This window comes from Bemisia tabaci, chromosome 4, assembly GCF_918797505.1.
Source record: "Bemisia tabaci chromosome 4, PGI_BMITA_v3".
Classification (NCBI taxonomy): Eukaryota; Metazoa; Arthropoda; class Insecta; order Hemiptera; family Aleyrodidae; genus Bemisia; species Bemisia tabaci.
In genome coordinates, this window is record NC_092796.1 from 7,882,294 (window position 1) to 7,905,640 (window position 23,347).

The following is a 23,347-nucleotide window of genomic DNA, read 5'->3' on the forward strand; positions in this document are numbered from 1 at the left end:
TTCAGCAACAGCAATTTGGCAACACATGATTTTCTACATTTAAACAAATGTTAAATAATCGATTTTTGTTGGAGCACCTGGCCCCTCCAAGAATCGATACACGTCCATAAGTTTAAATGGGGGGAATCCGGTGTCGCCAAATTGTTAGATCCGCCGATGTTTGGAATTGACCTTAGGTTGCGCGCTTTTATTACTTGCGTGTCTGTAGAAACAAAGTAAACTTTCGAAAGCAATTTACTGAAAACCAGGTTTTTGCTTGTGTCCCCTTTTTCCGGTGATGTATTCAATCGACATTTCAGACTTTTTTTCCAGGACCCTCCTCTATACGATCAGTGACAAAAAGAACAATCCGTGATTGTTTGGTGATGGCACCGCTTACCGAGTAATAACGGTTTGTTGATTTTGATTGGACTTGTTTTCCCGACGATGATACGACGCGTCACGTTTATTGGCAAGTTGAGCCAAGTATCATTTTGATAGCCATTAAGGTTTTGATTGGGAGGATAAGGGTGGCTGAAACCTGATAGCATCAGCTTAAAACCGTACCAATGAGTGCTCTAAAATATCACGCGTCTATCGTGTCCCTGAATATGGCTCCCTCTTCTTTACCTCTCCCTTCCCCTCCCCTTGCCATCTCCATCTCGCTTCCGCCCCACATTTTCTACCCTCCCCGCTTCTTCTATTTAGTCTATACTTAACGTTTCCATTTGAGTGAGATCCCCCGTCCTATTTTTAGGTTAATGATGAGCAATGTTGCGTTTCAAAAGGTTGGTATAGGGAGGACAATGTTGAAATTGATGCAAAACCTATGTAGGTAACAGATTACTGGTTAAGATAGCGCAAGAATTGATATGAAATTGAAGAGTTCATTTGCCCTATATAATACATGTTTTGGAGCATGGACTGAATTGTACATATTTTATCGTTTCTATGTTAAATTTGTCACCATCACTACCGTGCGTGGTAACAGTAGCGTGTCCTCCTTTGCGAGGAATTGATTGATCTGCCATTTAAACCTATGGAAAAGGATCGATTATCCGGGTGCTCGTAACAAGCACCTGAACAATCGATTCTTTACAATAGGTTCAAGTGGGAAAATATCGATAGGCGAAAGAAACAACATCGTATAATTAATTCGGACGTTATACCAAATTTCCCCTGATCAAATGTTTGTTTTTTGAGGAAAATCATGACTATTTTTCCTTGAAATCTATGGAAAGCCAGGCCCCCACCCTCTCCCTAATTCCGCCTATGGCAGTCCCTCTCGAGCGATTTTCTCCACTGAATTTTTCTCCAATATCAGGCTTTCAAATCCCACCAATCGTTAGAGGCCAAAAATCCTAAAATTTACTTAAGAGCCCCATGATACTCAAAATTCCAGATTTTTCTGAAGCTGTCTTTTAAACTCCAAGGGCCCCTAAAGGATCTAGTCAGAATACTCGCTAAGGTAAAGAACTAAACATAGTGGTCATAAAAAAGAGAGAGAAAATCACTCAGGGAGTCCGCTGCGTTAGAGACCCGGGGTGCTGCGACACCCCGGAACCCCCTCTAATCCGGCCCTGATTTCGTACTTCGTCCTGTGACTCAACACAGGAATATCTCACTTGAGATGGATATGGAAATATTATTTGTTTTACCTCTGCGTCCTTGATGAAAATAATTTGACGAGGATACACACACATGTTGCATTGCTTAATGTCTTACTCTGTCTAGCGTTCCATTATTTTGCGAAGGTAATTAACGGACCCCTTCAAAAAGAGGACACAGCGCGGTGTTAAGAGGACGCAGAGGATTGCTGCCGCACAGTGGATCGAGTCAATAGGACAGGTCGGACAAAATTGGGAAACTTTAAACGCTTATAACTCCGTTCATATAAAACTTTGAGGTTCCAAAATTGGTTTCATCGGTTTTCTCGTAAAATTTTCTTCTTAGAAGCACTCCTTAAAATTTAAAATGTGACAAAATAAACATCAAAATTTGCAGATTTAGTCAAAAAATGTCATGTCCAACCTCTCCGATTGACTCGATCCGCTGTGCGCCGTGTCCACAATCGAGGCCAGGGAAAGGCGATCAATTAGCTCGGCTTTTGATGATTATAAATGATTCGGTGGCATCGGTGCTGGTGCTTGATATGTCTTGCCTCTATCCAGAACACTTAACAAATAGATTTGGTGGATCACAGCTCGCAGCGGATGGACAGGGCAGATTAGCCAAATGCTGCCGGATTTTACCATAATTTCTGGTATATTAGTGGTTTGAACATGCTCGAACAATTCTTTCCTAACCCTTTCAGAATCGATACAGTAATTAGGTTGTGCATGCTTTCATTGTGTGATTTAAAGATATGTTATTATGCGTGTTAATCAGTGGAAAAGGTAGCTAAGGAGGTATTATCTCCTAAAAATCAAAAATTATTAAATTGATTTGGTCACAAAACTTTTTTAATAATTTTTTTTTTCTTCTTCCTTCCGCGCATTTCTATACTTGTATATTTATTTGAACCATCCTGAGAAAAAAAATGAAAGCTCTCTAATATGGGAGGCGGAACACGAAGTAAGCCAAGCCTTCTGTTGATTCTGGGATTTCCCGGGGTTTCCATTACTTTCCGTGCTAAATTCGACGAGTGCTCTAATGAAATCAACACAAAATTTAGGGTTGGTTTATGTTTCACTAACCGAAACTAATTCAAGGATACGAATATTTTTTTTTTTTTCAATGAAATTCAAATTCTGTGAAGAGCTTTGATGAGAGGTTGGTTTGAACATGCTCGAACAAATCTTTCCCAACACTTTCAGAATCGATACAGTGATTAGGTTGTGCATGGTTTCATTGTATGATTTAAGGATATGGTCGGCCGAAAGCACCTCAACAATCCAAAATAGACCGTTTTTACACATGTATAAGTCATGATACAACTATTTCAACTCTGCGGTAGTCAATGGAGTATCATTCTTAATTGAAGGCGACTTTCCGCTTCTGACAACCCGAAAGTTGAGCTGGTTATGAGGGTTTTGAAAGGGATGTGAGGATTTTGAAAGGAGATTCCTTTAAACTTCTCTCTCTCTGTGATTAAACTGAATATGACTTGGTTTTTTTTCTGTTCAATGCAATCCAAGTTAATAATCCTCTTCGAATGCAATTAGGTAAGGTTATTATAAAATAGAATATTTCAATGTCTTTCAATCCCTAAGAAAGATATCAACATGTACACTTTACACTTATGAAACGGAACACAACTCATACAATTAGGTCATCTGCACTTCCGACCTAAAACCAACGTTGATTATAAATACTTACATCTTCTTAAAAATGGATTTTTGAACCTCCTGTTATCATACATGTTCTCTACGTGAATTTCGAGGGCCAACCTTTTTTCTTTCTTCTTTAAAGGAAACGTGTAACGGAAAGCATTAGCTCAGTTCACCTCATGTACGATATCCAGCGCACTATTAGATGTATAACTCCTCATAGATTCACGAGAATATTCAGTTTTCTTGGCGGATGTAGGCATCGTGGGAAAAATAAAGGTTTCCGCTTGGACAGTGATAGCCCCCCCCCCACCCCTTCGACTCTCCCTTCCAATTGATAGCTCATTAGTTGTCCTCCCGTAATGTTACGCGAACTTCATCCCTACCTTTATCAACCCATTTATTTTCGCGTAGCTCTGTCCTTCTTTAAAACGCACGAAACGGGTCTACTGAGTATATATTTTAATTGAACTGTTTTACTTCCCGGAAGAGGCGAACTTGTTATCAGACACGGCGAAACTCTGTCTATCATACCTCACCATTTCCGGGAAAAACTTATATTGAGAATTGAAACTTCAAGGTGAAAATATAGCCTCTATTCAATCCTACAATGCACAAGTCGAAATAAAGTTATAGAGAAATGAAAAATGAAACGCGTCATTTAAATGCTGTGTTTTATGTTGAAAATCCTCCATTTGCATAACGCGGAGGTTTTTTTAATGAAAGTCGGGATGATAGAAAGGTTGAGGCAACCTTTCCAGGAAACGTCAACAAGAAGCATTTAACGGGTGAAATTCTTTCATCCCTCCCGCATTTGGTGTGGCGACTGTGAAAAAGCAGCTCACGGAAATATAATGCATTAATGAAGAGTATATGTACGATGAAACTCCCCTCCCCCCCCCCCAAAAAAAAAAAACCCTGAATCTCAGTTGCTACATTGCGGAAGAAAGGCCAAGCATTGCTCAAGGCTCGTAAAATTGTGATTTGTTTCCTTCCTTTCCCCCCCTAGGGGGGCCCTGGAGGGCCCCTTAGTGGCCCTCCAGCCACTATCTGTTTTGAGTCCATCATGCTCGAGTCCCAGAACCTATCGATCACAGAGCCAGCGCGCTACACTGCCGTGCTAAGGAAAAACGCCGTATGAACCTTTAAGCGTTGCCAAATTTTCTTTGATAAATAACAAATTTATGGAAATATTTATGAACATTTTCCTTTAGATTTTTCAGAGAATTCCGTTCGTTATTTGATCCAAATAGTGTAAAAATTTCAAGGAAAAATATTGATAACTTTCCTCAAAAATAAACATTTTATCGGAGGAAATTTGGCAACTCTCGAATGTTCATACGGCGTTCTTCCTTAACATGGCAGTGCGGGCGACCAGCGTTACATGCACTTAGGCGCCTACAAACCTAATAGGGATACTTCACGCATTGCGCAATGCGTGAAATATCCCTGTTAGGTTTGTAGGCGTCAGCGCGCGGTTTGCTTTGGTGGCACACCGCTGAATGACCCACTAAGTGGGGGCACAGCAGAACAGCCATTGCACCACGTAAGACCGGCGAAAAAATAAGAATCTGAAATGGATTTTAAGGGTCTGCATAAAAGTACAATTTTATTCCAATATTTTCGTTGTAAAATGTTACCTTTCATTGAAATTATTTCCAGTGACTCGGGGAACAAAAAAAAAAACATAAGCTGAGCTTGCAATGAGCAACTAACTTTGACATGCAAACATAAAAAACACGAGACTCCGGATAGCAGATGACAACATAATTAGAGACAACTCAGTTGACCATGCCCACCCCTCCACCCCCAACTTGAAAGGATAATCCGATGTTGTCAAAGCGTGCGATTGACGATCTTGCCATAGAATTATCACGATGAATGCTGCAGCGACGTTAAAAGACAACTGTTTTATCTCTCATGGCTCGTAACGCCCATAACATAAACTAAAGTAATAATGTCATATAAATTTTACACTTTCCGTTAACGCGAATAAAAGTTTAAGGGCAATATTCATCGCGGCAACTATCTTGCGGGCAACGATAACGTATCCGACGAACCATTAAATTTTCAAGGACGCTCCCTCCTCCCGCTTCCCGCTGACTTTCTGGCTCACCGCTTCAAGCGACCCCGAAATAGTCGCCTCAGTCCTCAGTCATTAGCTTCCATGCAATCTTCCCAAAACACACGTTATCAGTCCTCCTGGAAGCTCGAGCTTTTGGTTTGCCCAAATCGTCGTCTCCTGGACGAAAGGACGTAACTCCATTTCAATGTTGCCAAATTTTCCCTATTAATCAAGAGAATCTTGGGCATTTCTGACTGAAAATTTCCCCGATTTTTTCTCTAGATTCCAAGCCAAAGACAGACCAATTTTGGATAAAAATTGCTTACGTACATTTTTGTAAAATAAATTAATTGTTTGAGTCAATTTGGCAACCTTGGACTGGAGTTACGTTCCTTCGTGCTGGAAACGACGAAATTGTCTCGGCGCGAAGTAAGGTACGATAAAGAATATAATGACATTCTCTGATAATATCTTCGTTAATTTCTGAGAGAGGGTTTGATATTTGGATGTATCTTATGGGTGCTTTCATAATAACTGGAATAGTTTTGTTTAGACAACACATTTTTCGGTCATATTTTTGGTAGAAATGATAATCACTCGAATTTTTTCGCATTAATCTTTAAAGGGTTACGTATTATAACGCTTTCTAATGATTTATTGCTCTACTTCTTAATTAATATAATGTAAATTCCAAAAATGTGCTGTCTGTAGTGCGGTAAAAAGTCAACGTAACAAACAGCACAGTTTCGGTCATTTATGTATTAAAATTGAAAAATAGAGCGATAAATCTTTGAAAAGTGTTATAACACGTAACCTTGTGTAGATTAATGCAAAAAAATTTGAGTGATTATCATTACTACTAAAAATATGACCGAAAAATGTATGGGCCAATTTTACAAACAATAATGTAATAAATACAAGATTTAGTATAATCAAAATTAAAATCAGGTTTTTTCCTTCGATTTGGGTCCTGAGAAAGGAGGATGCTGGAATGGTTATCGAAAAAGGGACTAAAAATAAGTCATAACATTCGCAAGTTCCCGAGGAAGTCGCGATTCAACTATTTTACCTCTAGTGCAGCGCATTTTATGGTATCATTCGTAATTGAAGGCAATTTTTCGCTGTTCCGATCCGCAAACTCGTAAAATACCCGAGTTATAATCACAGGAAAAGAGCTTGTCTAATTTCCACGTGAGTCTACAAATGCGAACAGGTACAAGCGGTTTTGTGCTCATCTAAAAACGGACGTGTCCTATATTTTAAAAAATGTGGGTAAGGTCATATTCATGGACTCATTCTATGAAAACCGGCACTGCAGATGGGAATTTTACCAGAAGATTTCGAATGTCAAGTTAGTCTCTCATCATTCGTAGCTCAGATACTCTATTTCCGCACTTTCAAAATGCATTCTGCAGACTTTATTTTGCGCACGCTTTGAGGTGTTTTTGCTTTTCTATTGTCCTCTTTTTCCACTGAATTAAAATCGTACAATTTTTTGTAGCAACACGTCGCGACGCTCTTGACTCATTTCTGCTGAACTTTCCCTAGATTCATACGAATAGATCATACAATGCTTTTGCCCTGGAAATGAATATGAAATACTGCTTGTTTCATAATAATAAATAAATTCAATAAAAAAAAGCAATCCCTAAAACATTCATCATGATACTTCTCCGAAAGCTGATCGTGTCAAAAGCATTTCGCTAGGTGTATTTGAAAAAGGTGTTAGCAAAGATACGTGAGAAAATACCATGTTTATATGTTTTGTGGAACCGAATATTTAAACTGGATAATTAATTCGTACATGTTCAATATATTTTCTAGTCAATTTTTTATGATTCATTAACGTATTTCTCTTAATCTATATTATTCTTGTTCTCTCCTTTCTATTTTTCTATGCTACCATTAATTAGTTTAGTAACCGCAGACGAATATTGAATTAATGTGTAAAATACACATTATGCCCATGCGGTGCAATCCAATTGGTTGTTGCTGCAAAAAAGTAGTTTCCCACAACCTGCTATACAATGCTCCATTGCTCCAGTGACCATGTAAGTTGGCCCGAGCACTAACTTTTTGGGAAGAAAGCCTTTCCCCTACCTGGTTTCTCACTTAATATCCGCCCGAGTTTCGCATATCTTCCGTTTCTCCTCATCGCAGCTTCCATCAAACCGCAATTGCCTGGAAACTAGGACCGCACATCTTATCTGATAAAATCGTTCACCCTTTAGACCGATTCTGGGGGGTTAGGCTAGAACTAGTCGATGAGTCAACTGTTGATCTAATTTCATTACGTGAACGTAGAAGAAAAACGGGGTAAAAAATCACTAATAGGTGATCAATTTTCAAGGACAATTCTGTAATTTCTCCTACGGTTTTAAATATATTAAAACACGTAATATCCAAAATCTAAGCTCAGATTCGGATTCCTCGTGAAAAACTGATGATGATTTTATGCATCATATGTTAGAATAGCGTGAAGGAAAGAGGTTTAATGACGTAAAAAAACACTAATAATGTGTGATCAATTTTCAAGGACAATTCTGTAAATTCTCTTACGATTTTAAATAGATTAAAACGCGTAGTATCCAAAATCTAAGCTCAGATTCGGATTCCTCGTGAAAAATTGATGAGATTTCATGTATCATATGTTAAAATAGCGTGAAGGAAAAAGGTTTAACGACGCGTATAGATTCTGTCATACTACCCGTTTGAAGTACGCCGCCGCGCGCGCCGGTCGCCCGAGTGAAACCGAACGGGGAGGCGCCGGCCGGCGCTTGCGTTCAGTTTCGTCGCGAGGAATTCCTCACGATAAATTCTTATTCTTCCTCCTCCGCTGACCCACTGAGCACTACCCATGTTGCCACGTTGGATTCATATGCTCGAATCAGTATGTCTACGTTACGTCTCTTTCCTTCACGCTGATGCTCGGGTATGATACATGAAATTGTATCAATTTTTAACGAGGAATCCGAATCTGAACTTCGATTTTGGGTATCACGCGTTTTAAGTCAAATTTTCCAAATTCGAAAATCTGAAATGACTGACGTGGCTTAAAATGCCATCTCGGCTCCTGTTCGATGGATTTTCCTGAAATTCGGTGTCAGGATATGATACATGAAATCGCATCGATTTTTTACGAGGAATCCGAATCTGAACTTCGATTTTGGGTATCACGCGTTTTAAGTAAAATTTTTCAACTTCAAAAATCCGAAATGACTGAAGTGGCTTAAAATGCCATCTCGGCTCCTGTTCGATGGATTCTCCTGAAATTCGGTGTCAGGGTATGATACATGAAATCGCATCGATTTTTTACGAGGAATCCGAATCTGAGCTTCGATTTTGGGGATCACGCGTTTTAAATCAAAATCTGTCAAAATTCAAAAAATTAAAAATTCGAAAATCCGAAATGGCTTAAAATGCTATCTCGGCTCCTGTTCGATGGATTTTTCTAAAATTCGGTGTCAGGAGGTATTTTTCGACGGGAAACTCGAATGTTTAGTCAATTTTTAAAAATTCTCAAATCCAAGATGGCGGACGTAGCCTAATATGCTATCTTGGTTTCTCTTCGTTCGAGTTCGCTGAAACTCGGTATCACGAGGTATTTTTCGACGGGAAACTCAAATTTCTAGTCAAATTTCCAAAATTCGTAAACCTAAGATGGCGGCCGTGGCCCAAAATGTCATCTCGGCTCCTCTCGGTTTTTGTGAAACGTAGTATTAGGGTAACTCTATCCAGTCAAATCTTCAAAATTTGAAAATCACGATTGCTAGAAACCAGAGCATTGTATGGCGGGTTACGAAAAACTATTTTTCGCAGGAACAAGTAACCCGCTTCTTCAAAAATAGCAACTTCACACTCATAAGTGTGTATAGTGAAGACATTTTAAGCCAGGATATTTTTTAACTGACAGTAGGTATTCCATGTAAACTTTTGATGAGCCGCCGGAAACTTATATTCCGTATGTGTTGAATATAAAAATGTAAATATTCTAAAATGAAAATCCAAAACAGAAAGTGCTGATCGTAATGCTTGGTATTCCAACAGAATTTTTCTTTTCTTGAATGCACACATGATTCCTACCCATGCCTGGTTTTGACTTTTCACAGCTGTATCGCATTTAATTATTTATATACTGCTGGACCCCACCTCACCCTGACTGAACACAATTTTCGAATTAATGACACAATACCTAATTCCAGAGTAAACCTTTGTGCGGTGCAGTGGCGTAACGGGCGCCCCCGCAGACCCTGCTATGCAGGGGGGCCCAGGCGCCTAGGGGGCCCTCGGCCGCCGGAATTTTTTTCTCTCTTTCTTTGATGCTCAGCTTTGGTTTCAAACTTTGGGCCTTTACTTACCAAGATGGGGCTTCTTCCTCTGATTTTCATTGTTAGCTTGGGGTTTTTCATACTTTTCTTAGACTGTTCCTAACTTTTTGTTTGCTGGAGGGCCCATGCCTTCCCATGTCCACTCAATGATTCCTAAATAATTTTCTCTTATTTTGTCATTTTTCGTATTTCGGGTTTTGGGAGGCCCAAGAATCTAAAAGCCTTGGGGGCCCTTTGATTCTTGGGCCAGGGCTGAGCCCTCGCCTTCCTTTAGATCCTTGATCCTTTAGGGGCTCCATTTAATCGGGTACTTTTACGTTTTTTTTTTTTTTTTTTTTTTTTTTTTTTTTTTTTTTTTAATTTATTTATTTGCGCAAACATGCAATTGAATGAAATTTCACCTCAGAACATAACGTAAAAGTAGGCTAAATCCTGCACATACCATACCTAAAGGAAAAAAGATATAAGCTACTGCCATTTTGATTTTTGGTGGTTATGGCAGATTTTCTCAAAAAATGTTCGTGCTGCGGGCCTAGACCATAAGAGAAAAACGGGAAGGGGTTAGGGAGGGAGAGGGAGGGAGGGGGGAGAGGGGGGATAATTTTGGAATTTCATCGACATGGGGGGCCCCAAGAAAAAATTTTGCGGGGGGGCCCAGCGGAAGTCCGTTACGCCACTGGCTGCGGTGACCGTTTTTGTCCCTGATGTGGGTGAGGGTTCACTTTAAATGCGCTAAGGGAGACAAATCCCTTTCTCCCGATCGAAGCGTTCAGCCCCCGAGCAAAAAGTTTTGTCCCTCCCCGGCACATCGGCCTGCTACAGCCCCGGACTAATCCAAAAACAAAGCTGAACCAAATCCTCGAATTGGAGCCGGGTTTTTTACAGTATAAGCTCTTCGAAATCCACTCGAGTCCAGAGTACGTTTTAAGAGGCTTCATTCTTGGGAACGGTGCGTTTGTACAAAGCCTCTATTTTATCGTTCTGATTCAGTCGGAAAGGACGACGCACACAATTATGGTCGAATGAATCGGGCTCCGTTTGACGTAGGGATATTTTTAATTGCTTGCTTTCCGATGCTGTACCGATGTTGTACGATGCTGCTGTACCGATTCTTTTTTAAGCAGCAAATAAACAACAAAAAAAAAAAAAAAAAAAAAAAAAAAAAAAAAAAAAAAAAAAAAATTGCTTGCTTTCGTGAAAGTTGTATAGGTTAAGCAATGGGCCTCAAGAAAAAGTAAGGATTAGATCGTTTCGCACCTTGTTTTCTCTTTAAAAGTTCACGATAAGGAAAACGAACCGCACGATGGGAAGTCTGGACATCTGCCGTGTTAAGGAAAAACGCCGTGTGAATCATCAGACGTTGCCAAGTTTCCTCCGATAAAAACCTAATTAACTTGGAAAATTGTGAATATAATTTTCCAAAAGTTTCAGACAATCTTGTACGCAATTTAATCTAAAATATCTGAAAATATTAAGAAGAAATACGCATAAATGTTGTACAAAATACACATTTTTTCAATAGAAATTTGGCAACTCTCGAATGTTCATACGGCGTTCTTCCTTAGCACGGCAGAAATTACTTGAGCAAAGTACAGTAAAGAAAAACTGACTCTTTAATTCACCTAGATATTTTTCAAAACATTAGCCGGAGATACCTATTCATACGGAACATGCAGTCTACACGCCTCATGGACAGCATCAAAAAGTCATGTTCAGAATTTTTGGAGTATACATTTTCTGAGCAAAGGCTTTGGAATGATCTTGCGATTAATTTTAAAACTCGACGCCCATTGAAAAGATTCATCAATTCCGAGTTACTGAGTTATTTTAAGCCTTTTTCTTCCCCCGTGTCTTATCTAACTTTAATTCAACAATTTTCTCCCTCATCCCCTCTCTGCCTCCCCCTCTCCCTTCCTTTCACCAGCTCCCCCCCCCCCATGTGGTTGTGAAAGTGTGAGAAAATCTCTATTCTTTTCCAAGTACGTCGCAATGTATAAAATCGACCCTTTGCTGTCGTATCCAGTCATGTCGCGGTCATTTTCGCCACATTCCCCCTCTGCTCGCCCTCTGGTCGCCACCCGCATTGCTCATCTAAAAAGGTCGATGATATAATAACCAAACATGTCCATTATCTGATGAACTCTAGAATAAAAGTATTCTATAGGACCTCAGAGTTCATCAGAAAAATGACTTGTTGGGTTTCCAGATCGACTGTTTCATCTGCTAAACCTTCATTTGGTTTGGTAGCCGGGGAGAGATTAGTCTCAGAATGATATCTATCCTTTGCACTCGCCATTGCTGCCCATTTGTTGAGCTTTTTTTTGTTTTTTGTTGTTTTTTTTTTCTTTATGGAAGTAAGCAACAAATATTTAAAAATCTGGAAGTTACCTACGCCTCTTTCGAAAAAGTAAATATGAACATGGAAATAGAGAACGATAGCTTACATCGTTTCGAGAAACTTGTCACTTGAGCCATTTCAGAAGTAAAACCTTTTTGACGAAAATAAGTAAAAATACAGTACATCGCAGAAGATGATTTACGTCGTTTCAAAACAAGGGTTACTTAAGCCATTTTATAATGAGACTGAAAGTCGCTTTCTTCTTTTTTCCTGAATACATAAGTAGGGCCGGGGGTCCTTTACAGTATTTTCAGGGGAAAAATTCAATTCACAAAATATCCTGGGACCAAATTATTGGTCTAAGGATAAAAAATTTCTAAGTCCAAATTTGAAAAAATAACAAAGAATTTCGAAGTCCGCAAATAATTACGTAAAAATACTTACAGCTATTTGTAACTTGATACCTACACTCTCACAATTTATAAGACTCATCTTATCCACCTCGTGGAGGATTACGTATAATATACCATGAAATAAAGGATTAAATATAATATGCAATAATTGCTTCTCAGGCCATACTCTAATAAAAAAAAACAATAATAATTGTAAATATATCAACATCCTCTTGCACATTGCTTTTTTTATTAAAGCATGGCCTGAGAAGCAGTTACTGCATATTATATTTGTTAAGTCGGCTAATAGCTCAACCATTTTTATCGCATAAAAAATATACACATATATTTCTAAAGAGATGGGGAAGGCGGGAACTGGCGAGCGTCCATTGTCGACTCAATCCAATTGAAATCTGGCGGAAAAATATTCAGCGTCGTAACAAACGACAGACGATCCTTGGCTGGGGCCGGGTCCGGGGGAAACAATGGGGAACTTTGGACTGCAATTCGCCGTGAAAAATGGATTCGTATTCGCCGAGCTCCGTCTCGTGGCATGTATCATCCTTCATCTTTAACCTCCCATGTTAATGCCAACCCCTCTTTGCGGCCAGCAACCACCGAGCAGCGAGCGAGGTCAGCTTCCTTTTCATCGCCGCCAGGCCCCGAGGCCAACTTGGACCCCACCACCGACGCCGACGCCACTCTATCCGCAAGGACATAACTGACAAACTTCCGATTTTCCACCCACATGAAATGGACTGCACTTAACAAAAGGTAGCCAACCCGGTCATGGTGTCATCGAAATGGAGATGTTGCATGTGTGAGGAATTTGCGATTTGACCGTTGATTCTTATGTAAAAGTTCGCGAGAAACGTGATGGTCCACTGGTTTTCCCTGAAATCAACTCCCAAGCTCAAAAAAAGCTCTCAAAGCTGAGGACGTCAATGGAGGGGATATCCTACGCTATACTGAGAGTCCACCTCTACATCAAGACAAACTCTCCATGCAAAGATAGGGAGCAAATACATTGACAGGGCTGCTACTTTCTTTGGGGACTCCAAAACTGAAAACACGGCAACCCTGCTAATGTATTTGCTCCCTATCTTTGCACGGAGAGTTTGTCTTGATGTAGAAGTGGACTTTCAGGGTAGCGTGGGATATCCCCTCCATTTCGGTCTCAACTTGAGAGCGTTTTTTGAGCTTGGGAGTTGATTTCAGAGAAAATCAGTGGATCATCGCGTTTCTCGCGAACTTTTACATAAGAATCAATAGTCAAATCGCAAATTCCTCAAACATGCAGCATCTCCATTGGGAATTCTTACTACTTCTTTGGATTAAGTAGCATCGCGTACAAGATATTAGACTCCATGCTCGTGCTCGCCCTTCTGCCGTGATAGCGAAGTGAGCGGTAAGTGCAAAAATGAAGTCAAGAGAAAACGGACTCGGAAACCTCCGACCGGAAAATTTTATTGAAAGGAGCCCCTGTCCCTTGTCAAATTACCACTAATCGTCCGAAAGACTCCTAGAAAGCGTTTGGCTGATTAAAATTCGACTGATTTTATTTCAATTACATAGAAAAGAGAACGCGAAGCGGGCTTTAGGGGACGTAAAGTCCCTTGGAGGGATTGGGCCAAGTAGCCCGAGATGGCAAACATGAAGAATAAGAATTTGAAATTTTACGATGAAATTTCGTTGAAACTTCACGTTTTTTACGTGAAAGTTCAATGGCGATCTCAACCCGTATAGCTGCTAGGGGTCGTAGCTTCTTGATATATATCGTCGTTGCTAATCTCGCTAAAAATGCAAATATGTAGTGCGGTAGCCGCCGGTCGGAATGAAAAGCATATTAGCGCCTACAAGAGTGCAGGAATACTTCGCGCATTGCACCAAACACAGTGCGGTCGCCTGTCAGCACGGAAAGCATATTGGCGCCTACAAGACTGCATAAATACTTCACGCATTGCACCAAACACGGTGCGGTCGCCTGTCAGCGCGGAAAGCATATTAGCGCCTACAAGACTGCATAAATACTTTTCGCATTGCGCAAAACACAGAGCGGTCGCTGGTCGGCGCGAAAAGCATATTGGCGCCTCCAATATATGATAACCGTTGTAGATGACGACACTTTGCATATGAACACGGCCTGGACCCGGGAGGGCTTAATAGACCTTGATTCTTTCCCACGCTAAAAAGCACGCGGAGCGAACAAGAGGCTTAACAGCTTAGTCAGAAATCGCCTCGCTCTCAAGCCTATTAGACCGGCGGGGAATCTTGCAGTCATATTATAGCGCACGACGCCGAGTATTGGCGCCGGTCGTGGTCAGGAAATGGATTAGGGGTCTCACATTTCGACGTGGCTCCTCTCCTAGCACCCCCTTAATATTGCACGCGGAAGCTTCGCTCTCACACTAAAGCTCCCCGGGGGAGTTATGCAACCCGCGGCTCTCTCGCACAACGTCAACGGACTCGACCTCTTGATTTATGAAGCCGATCTCGAATGCCCACGCATTGGAGTTTCCTAGAGATACACTGGATGCCATGGAGACCCTAAGTTTCAAGAAAAATGGGAGTCACTCGGCGGACTGTTTATTGAAATTGATAGACAAAGCTGTAGACGGAAGAGACAAGGGGAAAATGAAGCGATCCTATTGGTGGAAGTGGGTGGTCGCAATGGACAAATGAAATAAGAGATTAAGTTACTAACGACAACCCACGAGAGACTCTATTGAGAGAGTTTCACACTCTCTACAGCGGGCTGATTGTTGAAATTGATAGACAAAGCGTTAGACAAAGAAGACATATAAGGAGTATGGATCGATCCTATTGGTTGATATGGTTGGTTTCTATAGACTAAGGGAGAAAATGATGGACTAACTAAAGGGTCTCTCGTGGGTTGCCGTTAGTTAGTCAATTGCCTACCCCCTTTGTCCATCACAACCCCTCGCTTCCACTGATAGGATCCCTCCATATCCTTCATGTCACGTATGTCTATAGCTTTGTCTACCATTTTCAACAATCAGCAAGCTGTCAAAAAATTACATGATTTGAAGTATTTTGAAAACGTAAACGCGTGCTCAGTTACACATTTTCTTCTCTCAGAAGGTGAGGTATAAAATACTCACAGGTTAATTTGCGACGTTGCAAATTTTCCATTATATATTTTATGCGGGTAAAGCAACGTGAACACTTTAAATCTGCCGTGGAATTTCCGAGATCAGATTAGATATTATTATTTTAATTTTTTTCCTAAGTCTATTTCTATACTCTCGTTAAAAGAGGAGAATGGAGTAAAAGTAGGAACCGTCGAGCGAACAAAAGCGGATCCGAAATCTGCCGAGCTAAGGAAAAACGACGTATGAACCTTCAGGCGTTGCCCAATATTCATTTATAAAACATGAATTTCCTGGTAAACTTAGAAATATTTTTCTTCCAATTTTTCAGATAATGTTGTTCACAATTTCACCTAAAGTTCCTGAAAATGTCAAGGAAAAAAATCTGTAACTTTCCTCAAAAATAAGCATTTTATTAAAGGAAATGTGGCAATTATTCCTTAGCACGGCAGAAATGTAGAATTGTAGAGCTCTCGAAGTAAACGGGCGAACGGGCCCGAGGAGTTGAACAAGCACCACAGCAAACCAACTCACAATCAGCTCGCTTTTGCAGTTTTGCGTGTAATTTTGATTACATTCCTTCGAATTATTATCAAATTAGATACCGAATGAAAACGAAAGGAATAAAAAAAAGTAAGTAGATGAGTAAATGAACAAGCAGTTTCAACACTAAAAATTGAGGAGCGCGTAAATTAGCTGAAAGTACAACGATTTTGAAACCGAACCGAAAAAGAAAAGATTTCTCAATTGCAATGTCGGATAATCTAATGATAATCTCGGCTTGGGTAGCATTTTCGGCAACATTTACCATCTTGGATTGTAGAATTTTGGAAATTCGACTTTTACGTCAAGAAATACCTCCCGACACCAAGTTTCACAAAAATCGATCAAACAGGAACTGTTAGATCAGTGAGACTCTACACAGTGGTAAACGATCGAGTCAAGTTACACACGGCCGTGCGCCTTCACTTTCGTTTGATACTGTGCAATACTTCTGTGATGGAATAGTTGCTCAGAGCGCCTTCAACAGTATCGCTTCGACTCGATGCCGGAAGATGACGATTACCGATAAACTGTCACCATAGCCAGTGGCGTGGCGTGAATTGCTGTGTATCGATTGTTCTGTCATTTAAACCTATGATAAATAATATATTATTATGGTGTTCGCTGCAAACAACCTGTCTATCGATCCTTTTCCATAGATTTAAATGACATAACAATCGATACATTGTAAAGCACGCCACGCCACTTACCTTAGCTCGTGCGCAGTTACACATTTTCTCATCACCGACGGTGCGATGAAAAACATTAATACCTCAATTTGCGACGTTGCAGTTTTCCACTGCCTATTTTATGCGGATAAACCAATGTGAACAATTTAGAATATGCCGTGACTTTCTATTTACGTACACACTTTTACGTTACCCTAAAAGAATAAAGTATAGTACGGAGAAATCATGCAAAATCTCAAATAATATTTGTAAAGATGAATAAGACATCGTTCCCTTTAAAATGAATGAAGTTCCAGCTTAAAAATCACGATTGATGATCATACATCAACTCGATTTCAGAAGTTGAAAGGATACACTAAACTTTGTACGAAACATCGGCTGTGTTTTAAAATCTCCACTCCACTCCTATTTCATTTTTTTAAGAAGAAAAAATTAACATTATTCCTTGAAATTTTCACAGAATTTTCCTCGCTAGGAGAAAAAATCACGACAATTCTTCATAATTTCCACTGATTAGTTTGCATTTAAGGAAATGAAGTACGGCAGGAAATATCGAAAAGACAAATTACGTTTAGCATTTGAGCCTAGTAGTTTACGCGCAACATACGTGCGAGCGCACGCGGCGCGTTATTTAAACAAACACGCCTAAAAGTTTACCAAATAACCTATACGTGTTTTACGTTTTTGAACTTTTTCTTTGCGGGTCTCCGAAAATCGTTGACGAGAAGTCTGCAACGTCGCAAATCAAGATATGCGGCTGGGGGGTTCACCGTCTACATGCATTTATTCAACAACTCGTTACTGAATTTTGAGGCGGAGATCCAAGATTTTGGGTAACGAGAACCAATTTACTGGGTTTAATGAAAGTACCTAATTAGGTATGAAATGAAACTCGGGGCGTAATATGCCCATTTATCATGCTCCGCACCGCGAGGGCTGTTATTTTCCCGCTCAACAAGGCCCCAACCTGCAAGCTGCGAGCTTCATTATAAACGTCTGAGCTAAGCAGTTCCCTCTAGTTCCGGGAAGCTTCCAGCAATGAAACATTAGCTGAGCAAGGTTCCAAGCGAGGAGTAATGCTTCATTTGAAAAAGTTTTAGATTGACCTTATAATCCCCTCCCTCTTTCCTCCTCCGAATTTGCGTCCGCACCGATCCGTCCATACCATTAGCCCTTATTAGCTTCGTCGGTTAATGTTGCTGAATTTCACACTCGGGTGAGTTTCGAGCTGGACCGCCGATTTTAGGAAATTGATGGGTGTACTGAAAACCATGTAACTCAATTGCAAATAAGTTACAGCAGTTTCTGCGTATGCTTTGTTTTGTTTTTTATTTTGAAGGAAATTTCTCTGGAATTCTTTATTTCATTTAATGGATAATATACATGAAAAAATAGTAGGTAGGTATGCTTCAATTGCAAAGTTACAACAGTTTCTATGTGCGCTGCTGATTTCCTCGCCTGAGAGTGTCTAGTTCGTAGTGATTTTTAAACATGTATTCTAATAATTTATAATAATATACCTAACTAAAAATTTAGCGAATTTGATTTAGATCGAGAAAATGTAACGTTATCAAACGGCACTTTCCACTTAAACACATGTATCATTGCAGATTACGTCGTTCTCCTTTTGACATATCTCCTGCAATTATTGTTCGATTTAGAAACCATGGATTTCCTCGTGCTTAAATCAATCCTGTACTCAAGCATGAAATAAAAATTGAAACATCTATATATAAATTCTCCGACTATTTTATGATTAGCCTGCAAATTTTTTAAACAAGTAGGTGAGCTGTATATTTTTACATCTGGAAAAGAATCGGAAAAAGGTGAATAAAAAGTGTTCTTTGAATTGACTCACCGCAATCTCATTGTGATTTAAAATAAGAATGGTTGAAAACGTTGTCGTTTTCTTACCTGAAACAGAAGATAGGCAAAAAAAAAAACTATTAGTAAGTTCATACAGCATAACTCAAATCAAGAGGGTCAAGAATAAAGAAACTAAAGATTACCTATAAAAAAGAATGAGGTATTGATTACACATTTTTAAGTAAAACTTGTCTCTGGGTATATTTTGCCAAAAAATTGATTGCCACAGTTTATTAATTCACGGCGATATTTGAAATTAAAGGTCATTAGTGTCTCGGGTTTCCATGCCATTTGCGACCTCTAAATTGGCGTTTGCAAAATTCTGTATTATTCATGCTTAATCTGTGAGCCATTATCAAACACGATTCTGTGACACTCGTAACTCACCCATTAGCGACAAGTAAAATATGTATAGATTGTTGCACATTAGGTAATCATTAATGGAGTTTACGAGTAAGTGGGAAAATCGTGGTAGGCATTATCGTGAGAGAAGGGTGATAGCCCCCCCCCCCCCCCGCCCTCTTCACAATAAGCGATGCTTCTCTCCATATTGAACGTAAAAGACCTAAAAACATTTAACGTTCAAAAGAAATTCTGGGACATACTGGAGGACCTAAGAAGTTTCTGCAAGAATCCACGATATTTATATGCCGAATTTTCTGACTTTCTCGAGAGGTGTTGTTACTCTCTCAAAATTATATTTAAAGTTGGGGCCCTAATGAAAGAGAACCTGCTTTACATGAAAGTCAACAACCATCGGCATGTAACGCAGGTTGCAATACATTGCAGTTCCCTACATAATCAAATTATCACTATGCATAGGAGTGTTGCATATGTTGCGTGCACACTAATTGACGGGGCCCTTCTTTTTGAACCTAATTCAGTAATCTGATTGAATAAATTGACATTTTTCTTTTAAAAGTAAACTGTCTATCTTTCCAATACCTGAAATTCATTTTGTTTGTCCTTTAAAAGCGGCGTTTATATTCCATATGGTATTGAAATATTGAACTATCATGCTAAAATAAATTGAAATTGTATCACTTTAAAATGCAGTTGAATTTTATATATTGTCATTGCACTGTGCTGGAACTAGGATGGTAATTCTAATTTATTCTACGCACTACTTTTTTATAAGTTTTCTTGAACAATTTTTTTTTTTTTTAATATTACGTCGGGTGCCCATCCGGGTATGGAATTTTCAAGAAATCCACAGACACTACTAAAGTCGATCCGGAATGAGTTTAACAGAGAGAGGCCAAAATTTTTGGAAAGCAAGGTTCCAGTGGAGGCCCCCTCGGACCCCCCTCTTACTGGGGGGGGGGGGGTTGTTATCCCCCGGCCCTCCACTCACGAGCCAACAATATGGTTCTAAGTTTCTTGGCACACACACACATACAAACACAGAGGCCTAGAACCGCCTATGATACCCGCGGCTTTGTTTTCATATAGCCATTGAATTGTCTTTGTCACGGGCTGCTACATAGAAGCATTTCTCATTTCCAAAAAAACCTCGTCCCTTTATGCTGAACTCGATCCAATTATGATAGCTATCAGTGTATTCGGTGGTGGGTTCTAGACATAAACGGGGGTCAGTCGTGCTGGTCGTATTTCTCTCGAAGCCAAGAAACGTGCGTAAATCGGGGATCTGAGAATTGCGCTCCGCCGCCAATGACGTAATGAACTAAATCTTCGGAAAATCAATAATTCAGGTGCTTATTCAATCTCCAATTGTTACATAAACTCATTTCTTTCCACCCTAGTGACGCCAATCGGACTTCAAAATAACCTCAGGCTCTACACAATTCCGGTCACTTTTTAGGTCATGAAATAACCTTCATCTCTCCGACTGAGATGATATTGACAGATCCTGCCTCCTCACTCCCATCCTTCATACCCCGTGCTGAGGAAAAACGTCGTATGAACATTCGAACGAGACCGAAGTTTACAACAATACAAATTTCTGAGAACTTGGAGAATAAATACCCACTTTTCTTATTGTTGTTTGGCTAAATTTATACACACTTTGACCTGAAGCATGCATCTGAAAAGTTCGTAGTTGATCTCGTACTCTTAAATATTGTATCAGGAAATATTCGGACTTTTTTTTTTTTTTTCGGGGAACTACCATACATGTATGAGAAAAAATTAATAGAGCAAAGATATTAGAATTCTTAGTAGTTGTTTTTCTTGTTACTTTCCGTGCTTGTGTGGTAGTCTTGGTTTTTATTATTTCTACCAAATACGAGAGATGAACTCTTTCTCCGGATTTAAAAAAATTATCTGTTTTTTTTTTCCTTTTTGTTGTGTCGTTGACGTGAATTACCAAATACAAAACAAAACGGAGAGAGAGGAAAGAGAGAATTCTCTATTGCATGCAGAGCGCTCATTTCCATATTTACTTCCCTGATTCCCGATTTTCCTATTTTTTCAATTTCCTGATGAATTGCCGATATTCCCCAGATTTTCTAGATGAGATTTACTCTTGATTATAACATAAATAATATTAATTAAACTCACTAATACTATAGAAATTACTTTGTATATTATTGTTACTATAGATTATTATTATCGTTATCATTTATTTTAGAAAATCTTTACAGCCTCTAGGCCTGGTAAAAATGGCGGATGGGAGCTGCGTTTCAAAATACATAGGAGTTTATATCGACTCAAGAGGGCAATAGAAAATATCTAGCTGGCTGTAGAAATTGGCGAAAGAATTTATATCGGCGGGCTACAGCGAAGCGATACCATAATTAAACATCCGGGTCTATAGTTCCTTTGCCGGGCTTTAACTTTTTCGCTGGTGTTCTTTTTTCGCCATGTCTAATAAAAGGCTATAGACATTGTGTAGAAATTTTGAGCTTTGTAAATTAGTTTTTTACGAAATCCTTAATATTTACAAACGCCAAATTATATTTTCCTTTAATACATATTTTTTTTATCAATTAAAATGAGAATAATCCATACAGAGTGTGCAAACATTTCAAAGTCATGAGTTGAAAAACGCTGACTCCGCGAGATTAAATACTAGAGCCTAACACAAAGCGGAGCAGCGGAGCACTGGCGCCTACAAACCTAACAGGGATACTTCACGCATTGCGCAATGCGTGAAGTATCCCTGTTAGGTTTGTAGGCGCCAATGCGCGTTTCGCGCTCTCGGCCCGCCCGCCTCGCCGCAGCGTGCCACGGCGTTTGAAGCAACTATTTCACACCAGAGGTATTGCACAGTATCATACGAAAATGAAGGCGCTCCAACATATTAGGAATGGCAGGCATCCTTCAAAAGTACGGAGCTTTCCTCGCAAATTAAATCAAGATACTGCGACCCAAAAAGATAGCGGTAGTCCATGCAAAAACTCACTAAGTCCTAGCATCTGTAAATAGTAACATTTAGCATACACTTTATCGCCAGGCTGTTGCTTATAATCGTCATCGGCTATAAAAGGCTATAAGAAATTGTGTTGCCGGCTATAGAAGCTATTGGAAATCTTACAGCCGGCTGTAGGTCTATGGTATTTTGGAACACAGATTCTACTGCCAATTTTTACCGGGGGGGCCTCTATTGAACCTTTTCCTCCTTCATAAGGAGCAGCCCTCAATCTCTTCTTTAGCGAACCGGCCCAGCGGAAAATTTGAAGCCAGTCCGCCCTGCTGAAAACGCCACTCTTCAAATTGTCCCAAGATTAAATCGTCAGATTGCAGGAACGTGCTCTATGGGTTCACAGACTTTATTCCTTGGTAGACATTTCCCAAGAGTGCACTTTTCCGATGGTGCTATCAAAATTTTTGAGAATATCGTCGTTTTTCTGAATTTTGACGAAGGTTCTGGACCAAAACTCATGAAATTTGACTGGTTCGATAATTTTTAGCGCTGAATTAATCTATGGGCCTCAAAAATATCGAAATTTCAAGTTGGGCAGGAATTTTAGAGAGTTGAATCTTTCAGAGTAAAAAATTCGGTCCATCCCCCTTGAACCCTCTAAAATCTTCCTTTACCTTGAGAAATATATGGACTACATTTTGCAGTTTTGCAATTTAAGGCGCTCAGTTTAAAAACAAGGTATGTATCATTAGTTTCTCTAATGACGTATGCGTTCTTACGGATGAGCCAGAAATTGTAGTGCCTAATTGCAAAATGAAGTCCACATATATGATATATTGATGAATTTAGCGCTGAAAATAATAGAAGTAACTGTTTTACATAAGTTTTGATCAATAACCGTCATGAAAATTTAGAAAAAGCAAAAGTATTCTCGAAAATTTAGGGACCGTAGCTCCGACTGGGGGAAATTTTGGAAAAGGGAGGATTCATTGAGAGTTAAAGACTTATTTTAAGCGTTAAAGACTATCGGCGACTCTAGGATTTCCTGTATATGCAGGGCCGTGGCGTGAATTTTTAGCACCTAGGGCAAGGATGTTGTCGCTCCCCCCCCCCCACCCCACCCCACCCCTTGAAGGAGAGAGGGAGGGGGGCTTCTAAGAAAATCTTGAATTTTAAGAGAGAATTTTTTTCTCTTCCCCTATTTCTCCCGTCGTTTTTCTTCCTTCTTGACTTTTTAGCGCCCCTTCTCGCCAGCGCTTGGGGCAACCGCTCCACTCGCCCATCGGACGCCCAGGTTGACATGAAACGTAAGAAAGAAATAAAAGATTTAAAATTTCGGTGAAATGTTTCGTATTTTTCAGGGGCTAGAGTATGCAACTTGCACTCAAACACACAAAAATGGAAGAAAGTCACGATTTTTACATTTTGCGAACCTTAAAAAGG

At 39.7% G+C, this 23,347-nt stretch overlaps 1 protein-coding gene across 1 annotated transcript in view; it reads right to left on the minus strand.

The window, feature by feature from the left end:
• Nhe2 (Na[+]/H[+] hydrogen exchanger 2) overlaps nt 1-23,347 on the minus strand; it is a 100,846-nt gene that overhangs the window by 73,766 nt on the left and 3,733 nt on the right.